The following is a 10,970-nucleotide window of genomic DNA, read 5'->3' on the forward strand; positions in this document are numbered from 1 at the left end:
TGAGGTGGATAGACCTAGAGTCTGTCATACAGAGTGAAGTAAGTCAGAAAGAGAGAGACAAATACCGTATGCTAACACATATATATGGAATTTAAGAAAAAACGTCATGAAGAACCTAAGGGTGAAACAGGAATAAAGACACAGACTTACTAGAGAATGGACTTGAAGATATGGGGAGGGGGAAGGGTAAACTGTGACAAAGCGAGAGAGAGGCATGGACATATATACACTACCAAACGTAAGGTAGATAGGTAGTGGGAAGCAGCCACATAGCACAGGGAGATCAGCTCGGTGCTTTGTGACTGCCTGGAGGTGGGATAGGGAGGGTAGGAGGGAGGGAGACACAAGCGGGAAGAGATATGGGAACATATGTATATATATAACTGATTCATTTTGTTGTGAAGCTGAAACTAACATACCATTGTAAAGCAATTATACTCCAATAAAGATGTTAAAATAAAAAATAATAATAATAAAGACCTTGGTCAGAAAAAAAAATAATAAGTAGACAAAAATTTAAGATCATGAGCTTTTCAATATGGCTTATATTTGTAGTTTCATATTGTTTAAAAGTGCTTCAAATGTACAGCTGGAAAGTTGCTCTTTATACTGTAAATGTTGCTGGGGTAATATCAGATTGCAAACTGTAAAAACTAATTATTTTTATGGAATGATAAAGTTAACATTGTGATAACCATTTTTCAATTCTCACTCGAATTGTTGATATAATTTTAATAATCTAAATAATCTGTTTTATAACCAACAACATTCTACTGAATTCAAGTTATGAATGTTGCATGATCAGATCTCTGAGTGGGCCTGAATGGTGAGACCTGGAACCTATTCAGGTTGGTGTTAATGACCTGTACATGCAGAGGATGCGTTCTTGGCAACCTAGTCTTTTGAGTACACTGCACATGAGAACTTAAAAGTTGGCATTCAGCTCCTTCCTGTTGCCTGGCCGTGTAAACCAAACATCTCTCGTAACCTCTCTTCACTGATGGCTTCAGGTCTGTTGATCTTATTCCCAAGAATCAGTATAGACACATTAGAAATGGTTTCAACTGTCATTAGTGAATCAAGTTCTTCTTTTGAATCTAACTGCCTTTTATGATCCGCACAATCCACCAGAAGTGTAATGCCATTGATAGCAGGAAGGTAGTTTTTCCACACTCTTTGATCTTGAACATGTTTACCCAGATCAAAAGTTGCAAAGGTCATGCCAGTAATGGTTAGTTCTTTTGAAAGTGGAGGTAACATTGGGATATGTGTCCAAGTCTGTCATCTTTTAGCATATATAGCAATGTTGTTTTTCCCACATTATCCAATCCAAGAAATACCAATTTTCCAGTTCTCTTACATAATCCTAAAAACTGTAGCATTCTGCTGAAACCACTGTATATCCAATCAAATATGAAGGACATATCCATACCTTAGAGTCTGCGACTGAAGATAATGCTATTCCTTGCTTGGCATTGGCCCTACAGCCTCTGAGACTGAACTGCAAATTGTGATGATTGCTTGATGTGCTTTTGCTTCAAAGTCAAATCAATTCTTCTTGGAAAAGATGAACAAGTTTTGTCAATATGGATGCAAATTTTAAAAGAAAAGAACTTTTAATATTCAATTTAGTTATTTGAAAAATTTTAAGTATGTTTGAAACAACTTGGGTATGTGATACTACTTTCTCAACTTTGAATTTTTAAAAATCTTAAAATTAAAAAAAAAATTAAATCAGCTCAAGTATTTTGATGTAAATTTACATCTGAATTGAGATGTGCTCTATGTGTAAAATACATATGAAAATGTAGTACAAAATGTAATACAAAAACAGTAAAATATTTTTATATTGACTACATGTTGAAATGTTAATATTCTGGATATATTGAGTTATATAAAATAAGTGACAATTTCACTGCTTTTCACTTTCTAAAAAGTAAAAAATTTTAAACTACATATATGACTCACATTATATTTCCACTGGACAGCATGAGTCTAAGGCTCTTGTCATGAACAGTGTAGGAGTGTCAAGAACTCACCTTTTCATACATACATGGGGATGTGCAGCTACTTCAAAGGACCAGAAGCAGAGTAGACAATTTTACACCTTTCCAGGTCTGTTGGATTGTCAGCTCAAAAGTGGGGTGCAGCTGGCAAGTGTTTAACAATTGGTTCTCTGGGGTAAAAAATACCTGTTTTTTACCATTATCTAGTTTCCATGGTATAAATACTCCCACCATGGTCCATTTCAAGCTACCAAGTGGACATCGCTGGGAGTTTGGAAGAAATACTGATAATTGGCTCTTGCCAGCAGGTAGCAGCCAACTTCAGTACACCACTAGCTGGGACTATCTATTATTCTTCATTGTTTCTGCAGTATCTCACAGAGATCAACAAAGAGTAAGCCCATTTTAAGTATTTGTTGAATGAACAAATGCTTCTGCTAGCTACAAATCTCCTGTTGTTTCAGTTTTCCCCTGATCCTTTAACTTTTCTGAAATGTACATTCCTAAAGTTGAGGGTAGATGTATGACTACAATAAGCATTCTCTTATTGAATGTGTTGTGCTGTCCAGATCTCCCTTAGCTCTGAGCCATTCATTATCCCGGCTGTTGGGAGTATTATGTGCTGATGTTGCTCAGCTGAAACTCTCCGAAGGAATTCTACAGATCTGAAAGAAGCTGCCTCCCCCATGGTTTCCCAGGCAGCTCTCTGCATCTAATGCCTTGTTAATGTGGGAGTCCAGGTCTGGCCCCTTCAGTTAGAGACATTTTTGAAGAACCATCCAAGTTTGAGAGTTTCCTGTGAGACCTGCTATGACCTCTGTTGCAACTGTATTATGATTCAATTTATACCTCTGCTCAGCAGTGCTTCTTTCATTCCTTTGTGTGAGTGGTCTCTGAAAGCGCTGCCCCATACCCCACCTGCACACCATCTCCAACTCAGGGTCTGTTTGCCAGAGAATGCAATCTACAACAGTCATAACAAAAAAATCAAAGACAACTTTGCTCCTTTCACTCAAGGTCAGTGTTATTTTTAACTTAGTCAACCAGTTCTGCCATGTTGGTTACAATGAGGGCCAGATCTTACCACTTCCTCTGTCTTATAGAGATGAAATTTACAAGCAAGGTAAGTTAAGAAGTTCTATTTGAGAAGATTCGCAAGAATTTTCATTGTGGATGAGTTTAAAAGCGTGAGTTAGCGGTGGGGCAGGGGGCACCTTCAAGATGGCAGAGGAGTAAGACATGGAGATCACCTTCCTCCCCACAAATATATCAAAAATACATCTACATGTGGAACAACTCCTACAGAACACCTACTGAATGATGGCAGAAGACTTCAGACTTCCCAAAAGGCAAGAAACTCCCCACATACCTGGGTAGGGCAAAAGGAAAAAGGAAAAACAGAGACAAAATAGGGACGGGACCTGCACCAGTGGGAGGGAGCCGTGAAGGAGGAAAGGTTTCCACACACTAGGAAGCCCCTTCGCGGGCAGAGACTGCGGGTGGCGGAGCGGGGAAGCTTCGGAGCAGCGGAGGAGAGCACAGCAACAGGGGTGCGGAGGGCAAAGCGGGGAGATTCCCGCACAGAGGATCGGTGCCGACCAGCACCCACCAGCCTGAGAGGCTTGTCTGCTCACCTGCCAGGGTGGGTGGGGGCTGGGAGCTGAGGCTTGGGCTTCAGAGTTCAGATCCCAGGGAGAGGACTGGGGTTGGCTGCATGAACACAGCCTGAGGGGGCTAGTGTGCCACAGAGAGCTGGGAGGTAGTCCAGGGAAGAGTCTGGAACTGCCTAAGAGGCAAGAGACCATTGTTTTGGGGTGCACAAGGAGAGGGGATTCCCTCCCTGTGTGCCCACAGAAGGCAGAACACCACCTAAGCAAGCTTCAGAGATGGGCGTGAGCCACGGCTGTCAGCTTGGAGCCAAGAGAGGGGCATGAAATGCTAACGCTGCTCCTGCTGCCACCAAGAAGCCTGTGTGTGACCACAGGTTGCTATCCACACCTCCCCTCCTGGGAGCCTGTGCAGCCCACCATTGCCAGGGTCCTGTGATCCAGGGACAACTTCCCCAGGAGAACACAAGGCATGCCTCAGGCTGTTGCAATGTCACGCTGGCCTCTGCCACTGCGGGCTCACCCCGCATTCCAATTATGACTACAGTACCCCACCCTCCCTTGGCCTGAGTGAGCAAGAGTGCCCTAACCAGCCACTGCTTTAACTCTCTCCTGTCTGGGCGGGTAACAGATGCGTGAGGGCGACCTACATGCAGAGGTGGGGCCAAAACCAAAGCTGAACAACAGGGCCTGTGTGAACAAAGAAGAGAAATGGAAATTTCTCCATGCAGCATCAGGAGAAGCAGATTAAATCCCCACAATTAACTTGATGAACCCTGCATCTGTGGAATACCTGAACAGAAAATGAATCATACCAAAATTGAGGTGGTGGACTTTGGGAGCAAATGTAGACTTGGGGTTTCCTGTCTGTGACTGATTTGTTTCTGATTATTCTGCTTATCTTAGCTTAGATTTTAGCGCTTGTTATAATTGGTGGATTTGTTTATTGGTTTGGTTGCTCTCTTCTTTTTATTATTATTATTATTTTTTTTTAATAATTTTTTTTCCTTTCTTTTTTCTCCCTTTTCTTCTGAGCCGTGTGGCTGACAGGGGCTGGGTGCTCCAGCCTGCTGTCAGGCCTGACCCTCTGAGGTGGGAGAATGAGTTCAGCATATTGGACCACCAGAGACCTCCTGGCCCCACATGATATCAATTGGCGAGAGCTCTACCAGAGATCTCTGTCTCAACACTAAGACCCAGCTCCACCTGACAGCCAGCAAGCTCCAGTGCTGGATGCCACATGCCAAACAACTAGCAAGACAGGAACACAACCCCACCTATTAGCAGAGAGGCTACCTAAAATCACACTAACTTCACAGACACTCCAAAACACACCATTGGATGTGGCCCTGCCCCCCAGAAAAACAAGATGCAGCCACACACACCAGAACACAGGCACCAGTCTCTCTACCAGGAAGCCAACACAAGCCACTGCACCAACCTTATCCACTGGGGGAAGACACTAAAAACAATGGGAACTACAAATCTGAAGCCTGTGACAAGGAGACACCAAAAACAGTAAGTTAAGCAAAATGAGAAGACAGAGAAATATGCAGCAGATGAAGGAGCAAGTTTAAAACCCACTAGATCAAACACATGAAGAGGATTTAGGCAGTCTACCTGGGAAAGAATTCAGAGTAATTATAGTAAACATGATCCAAAATCTTGGAAACATAATGGAGAAAATACAAGAAACATTTAACATGGACCTAGAAGAACTAAAGAGAAACAAATGATGATGAACAACACAATATATGAAATTAAAATTTTTCTAGAAGGTATCAATAGCAGAATAACTGAGGCAGAAGAACAGATAAGTGACCTGGAAGATAAAATAATGGAAATAACTACCACAGAGCAGAAAAAAGAATGAAAAGAATTGAGGACTGTATCAGAGACCTCTGGGACAACATTAAACTCACCAATATTTGAATTATAGGGGTCCCAGAAGAAGAAGAGAAAAAGAAAGGGACTGCGAAAATATTTGAAGAGATTATAATTAAAAACTTCCCTAATATGGGAAAGTAAATAGATAATCAAGTCCAGGAAGCACAGAGAGTCCCATACAGGATAAATCCAAGGTGAAACACGCCAAGACACTTATTATTCAAAGTATCAACAATTAAATACACAGAAAAAATATTAAAAGCAGCAAGGGAAAAGCAACAAATAACATACAAGGGAATCCCCATAGGATAAACAGTTGATCTTTTAGCAGAAACTCTGCAAGCCAGAAAGAAATGGCAGAACATATTCAAAGTGATGAAAGGGGAAAAACTACAACCAAGATTACTCTACCCAGCAAGGATCTCATTCAGATTTGATGGAGAAATTAAAACCTTTACAGATAAGCAAAATTAAGAAAATTCAGCACCACCAAACCAGCTTTACAACAAATTCTAAAGGAACTTCTCTAGGCAGGAAACACAAGAGAAGGAAAAGCCCTACAAAAACAAACTCAAAACAATTAATAAAGTGGTAATAGGAACATACATATTGATAATTACCTTAAATGTAAATGGATTAAATGTTCAAACCAAAAGACACATATTGGCTGAATGGATACAAAAACAAGACCCATATATATGCAGTCTACAAGACCCACTTCAGACCTAGGGACACATACAGACTGAAAGTGAGGGGATGGAAAAAGATATTCCATGCAAATGGAAATCAAAAGAAAGCTGGAGTAGCAATTCTCATACCAGACAAAATAGACTTTAAAATAAAGACTATTAGAAGAGACAAAGAAAGTAAAGAGGCAAAGGAGGACACTACACAGTGATCAAGGGATCAATCCAAGAAGAAGATATATCAATTGTAAATATTTATGCACCCAACATAGGAGCACCTCAATACATAAGGCAAAGGCTAACAGCCATAAAAGGGTAAACTGACAGTAACAAAATAATAGTAGGGGACTTTAACACCACACTTTTACCAATGGTCAGATCATCCAAAATGAAAATAAATAAGGAAATACAGCTTTAAATGACACATTAGACACGACGGACTTAATTGATATTTACAGGATGTTCCACCCAAAACCAACAGAATACACTTTCTTCTCAAGTGCTCATGGAACATTCTCCAGGATAGATCACAAATCAAGCCCTGGTAAATTTAAGAAAATTGAAATCATATCAAGTATATTTTCTGACCACAACACTATGAGACTACATATAAATTACAGCAAAAAATCTGTAAAAAACACAAACACATAAAGCTTAACAATACACTAAACACATAAAGCTAAACATAAAGCTAAACAATACGCTACTAAATAACCAAGAGACCACTGAAAAAATCAAAGAGGAAATCAAAAAATACTTAAAAACAAATGACACTGAAAACACGACCACCCAAAACCTATGGGATGCAGCAAAAGCAGTTCTAAGAGGGAAGTTTATAGCAATACAATCCTACCTCAGGAAAGAAAAAAAGTCTCAAATAAACATCATAACCTTACACCTAAAACACCTAGAGAAAGAACAAGAAGAACACCAAAAATCCCAAAGTTAGCAGAAGGAAAGAAATCATAAAAGTCAGATCAGAAATAAGTGAAAAAGAAATGAAGGAAATGATAGCAAAGAATAAAACTAAAAGATGGTTCTTTGAGAAGATAAACAAAATTGATAAACCATTAGCCAGACTCATCAAGAAAAAAAGGGAGAAGACTCAAATCAACAGAATTAGAAATGAAAAAGGAGAAGTAACAACTGACGCAGCAGAAATACAAACGATCATGAGAGATTACTACAAGTAACTATATGCCAGTACAATGGAAAACCTGGAGGAAATGGACAACTTCTTACAAAAGCACAACCTTCCGAGACTGAACTAGGAAGAAATAGAAAATATAAACAGACCAATCACAAGCACTGAAATTGAAACTGTGATAAAAAATCTTCCAACAAACAAAAGCCCAGGACCAGATTGCTTCACAGGCGAATTCTATCAAACATTTAGAGAAGAGCTAACACCTACTCTTCTCAAGTTTTCTAAAATATAAGAGAGGGAGGAACACTCCCAAACTCATTCTACAAGGCCATCATGACCCTGATACCAAAACCAGACAAAGATGTCACAAAAAAAGGAAACTACAGGCCAATATCACTGATGAATATAGATGCAAAAATCCTCAACAAATTACTAGCAAACAGAATTCAGCAGCACATTAAAAGAATGATACACCATGATCAAGTGGGGTTATCCCAGGAATGCAAGGATTCTTCAGTATATGCAAATCAATCAATGTGATACACCATACTAACAAACTGAAGGATAAAAACCATATGATCTTCTCAATAGTGCAGAAAAAAATTTTGAGAAAATTCAACACCCATTTATGATAAAAACTCTCCAGAAAGTAAGCATACAGGGAACCTACCTCAACATAATAAAGGCCATATATGACAAACCCACAGCCAGCATCATTCTCCATGGTGGAAAACTGAAAGCATTTCCTCTAAGATCAGGAACAAGACAAGGTTGCCCACTCTCACCACTATTATTCAAAATAGTTTTGGAAGTTTTAGCCACGGCAATCAGAGAAGCAAAAGAAATAAAAGGAGTACAAATCAGAAAAGAAGAAGTAAAACTGTCAATGTTTGCAGATGACATGATACTATATATAGAGATTCCTAAAGATGCCACCAGAAAACTACTAGAGCTAATCAATGAATTTGGTAAAGTTGCAGGATACAAAATTAATGCACAGAAATCTCTGGCATTCCTATACACTAATGACAAAAAATCTGAATGAGAAATTAAGGAAACAATCCCATTCACAACTGCAACAAAAAGAATAAAATATCTAGGAATAACCCTACCTAAGGAGACAAAAGACCTGTAGGCAGAAAACTATAAGACACTGATGAAAGCAATTAAAGACAATACAAACAGAGGGAGAGATATACCATGTTCTTGGATTGTAAGAATCAGCACTGCGAAAATGACTATACTACTGAAAGCAATCTACAGATTCAGTGCAATTCCTATCAAACTACCAATGGCATATTTCACCAAAATAGAAGAAAAAATTTTACAATTTGTATGGAAACACAAAAGACCCTGAATAGCCAAAGCAATCTTGAGAAAGAGAAACGGAGCTGGAGGAATCAGGCTCCCTGGCTTCAGGCTATACTACAAAGCTACAGTAATCAAGACAGTATGATACTGGCACAAAAACAGAAATATAGGTCAATGGAACAGGATAGAAAGCCAGAGATAAACCCACACACCTATGGTCTCCTTATCTTTGTTAAAGGAGGCAATAATATACAATGGAGAAAAGACATCCTCTTCAATAAGTGGTGCTGGGAAAACTGGGCAGCTACATGTAAAAGAATGAAATTAGAACACTCCCTAACACCATACATAAAAATAAACTCAAAATGGATTAGAGACTTAAATGTAAGGCCAGACACTATAAAACTCTTAGAGCAAAACATAGGCAGAACACTGTATGACATAAATCACAGCAAGATCCTTTTTGACCCACCTCCTAGAGAAATGGAAATAAAACGAAAATAAACAAATGGGACCTAATGAAACTTAAAAGCTTATGCACACCAAAGGAAACCATAAACAAGACGAAAAGGCAACCCTCAGAATGGGAGAAAATATTTGTATATGAAGCAACTGCCAAAGGATTAATCTCCAAAATATACAAGCAGCTCATGCAGCTCAATATTAGAAAAACAAACAACCCAATCCAAAAATGGGCAGAAGACCTAAATAGACATTTCTCCAAAGAAGATACACAGATTGCCAACAAAAATATGAAAGGATGCTCAACATCACTAATCATTAGAGAAATGCAAATCAAAACCACAATAAGGGACTTCCCTGGTGGCGCAGTGGTTGAGAGTCCACCTGCCAATGCAGGGGACACGGGTTCGTGCCCTGGTCTGGGAAGATCCCACATGTTGTGGAGCGGCTGGGCCCGTGAGCCATGGCCGCTGAGCCTGCGGGTCCGGAGGCTGTGCTCTGCAACGGGAGAGGCCACAACAGTGAGAGGCCTGTGTACCACAAAATAAACAAAAAACAAAAAACAAAACACAATAAGGTATCGCCTCACACTGGTGAGAATGGCCATCATCAAAAAATCTACAGACAATAAATGTTGGAGAGGGTGTGGAGAAAAGGAAACCCTGTTGCACTGTTGGTGGGAATGTAAACTGATACAGCCACTATGGAGAACAGTATGGAGGTTCCTTAAGAAACTAAAAATAGAACTACCATATGACCCAGCCATCCCACTACTGGGCATCTACCCTGAGAAAACCATAATTCAAAAAGTCATGTACCACAATGTTCATTGCAGCTCTATTTACAATAGCCAGGACGTGGAAGCAACCTAAGTGTCCATCGACAGATGAATGGATAAAGAAGATGTGGCACATATATACAATGGAATATTACTCAGCCATTAAAAGAAATGAAATTGAGTTATTTGTAGTGAGGTGGATGGACATAGAATCTGTCGTACAGAGTGAAGTAAGTCAGAAAGAGAAAAGCAAATACCGTATGTTTACACATATATATGGAATCTTAAAAAAATGGTTCTGTTGAACCTAGGGGCAGGATAGGAATAAAGATGCAGATGTAGAGAATGGACTTGAGGACACAGGGTTGGGGCAAGGGTAAGCATGGACGAAGTTAGAGAGAGCGGCATTGACATATATACACCATCAAATGTAAAATAGATAGCTAGTGGGAAGCAGCTGCATAGCACAGGGAGATCAGCTCGGTGCTTTGTGACCACCTAGAGGAGTGGGATGGGGAGGGTGGGAGGGAGACGCAAGAGGGAGGGGATATGGGGATATATGTATACATATAGCTGATTCACTTTGTTATACTGCAGCAACTAACACACCATTGTAAAGCAGTTATACTCCAATAAAGATGTTAAAAAGAAAAATAAATAAATAGATATAAGCATGAGTTTGCTGTCAGAATAGTTAGAATCCTCATAACTAATATGTCTTAAAATTTTTGATTTACTACTTGGAACGTTGCGATTTTTACTATGTCATTGTAGGAAATACCGACTTACTGCGATGATTGACCTCAGGCCCATTCAGCATTTTTGCACCTAACAGAACAGCATGAATAATTGCCCAACGTTGAAGTGCTCCTAATCATATCAGAGGAGGGCTATTTTCAAAACTCCTTTACTGATAAAACCTGACACCTCAAGTATTCTCAGTTTCTGAGTCATCATATTGTACTTTAATTTAATGCTTTTCATTTTATGAGAAAATGTTTCTCAATCTACCCAAAAAGCAAATTTATATACTTTTTCCTTTCCAAATTCATGTTTTTTCAAGTATAAAAATAGAATAACATAAAG

At 39.4% G+C, this 10,970-nt stretch overlaps 1 pseudogene; it reads right to left on the bottom strand.

The window, feature by feature from the left end:
- Positions 1 to 939: 939 nt before the first annotated feature.
- LOC103091161 (GTP-binding protein SAR1b pseudogene) lies at positions 940 to 1,424 on the bottom strand (annotated as a pseudogene).
- Positions 1,425 to 10,970: the final 9,546 nt, after the last annotated feature.

The sequence above is a fragment of the Lipotes vexillifer genome, unplaced genomic scaffold (genome assembly GCF_000442215.2).
Source record: "Lipotes vexillifer unplaced genomic scaffold, Lipotes_vexillifer_v1.1 scaffold593, whole genome shotgun sequence".
Classification (NCBI taxonomy): Eukaryota; Metazoa; Chordata; class Mammalia; order Artiodactyla; family Lipotidae; genus Lipotes; species Lipotes vexillifer.